This window comes from Tupaia chinensis, unplaced genomic scaffold, assembly GCF_000334495.1.
Source record: "Tupaia chinensis unplaced genomic scaffold, TupChi_1.0 Scaffold000225_1, whole genome shotgun sequence".
Lineage (NCBI taxonomy): Eukaryota > Metazoa > Chordata > Mammalia > Scandentia > Tupaiidae > Tupaia > Tupaia belangeri.
The window spans coordinates 1,955,479-1,956,619 of NW_006159700.1; positions in this window are offsets into that span (position 1 = coordinate 1,955,479).

Below are 1,141 nucleotides of genomic sequence, written 5' to 3' on the forward strand. Positions count from 1 at the left end.
CTCCCATAGTCAATTACCTTAAAAGCAGCTTTGCACTAATTTCTACTGTGGGAAAATTTAGAGGATTAAAAAATCAGTTAGTTGGTTTGTTTCAGAGTTCATTGTTAGGAAATCATGTGAAAATGTGGTCACTGGACTACCTGGGAGGCCATCCATCACCAGTTGTGCTAAAGGTAAGAAAGGACCACCCCCCCGCCCCCAGCTCAGGGGATGGTCATGCCGCAATTCCTTCTCCATTTCATTCTCTTTTGGGGTTTTCAGGAATGTACACCCACATACCCAAAATATTCTGAAAGCTGCCAGGTCTGACACTCAACTGTGCCATCAGCCATGTGGGATTCAGCCACCTTAACCACCATGCCACTGGCTCAATGTGCTTAGCTTTACATGACTAATACCAGTGTCTTCTCTCTGGGCCTAAGAAACCACAGTTGAAACTCAGTGAATCTTTTAGTCTTTGATATTAGGAAATCCATAAAATGCAGAGGCAAGGAAGTTCCTTTGGAAAGCAAGATTCCGATGTATTAGTTTGCTAGGACAGCAATAATGAATGCACTAAAACGGAGGCTCAAAATATCGAAATTTATTTTCTTCAAATTCTAGAGGCTAAAAGTCTAAGATTAAGGTCTCAGCAGGTTTGGTTCCTTCTGAGATCTGAGAGGGAAGGATCTGCTCCAGGCCTCTCTCGTTGGCTTGTAGTCAGTCATCTTCACCCTGTGTCTTCACATTGTCTTCTCTCTGCACTTGTCTATACCAAATTGCCTCCTCTTAAAAAGACATGCTTCAGGGCCAGCAAGTGGTGTGGTGGTAAAGACACTGGACTACCACATGACCAACAGTAGTTCGAATCCTGGACCTGATGGCTTGAAAATCACATGGGGCGCTTGTGTGTGCATGTCTAAGATCCCAGGAGGAGGAGAATGGAGAAGGGATTGTGGTGTGGACACACTCCCTGGAGGGTGATTTCTCATTCTCTCTCTATGGAAAAAAAAAAAAAAAAGACATTTTTAATATTGGATTAGGGCCCACCCTAATGGCCTCATTTTGAATTGGTTACCTCTTTACCAATGGTTTTTTTGTTTTTTTTTTTTTTTTGGAGAGGTTTTCGCTATAGGGCGTGTGCGCTCGCCAGAAAGACAGA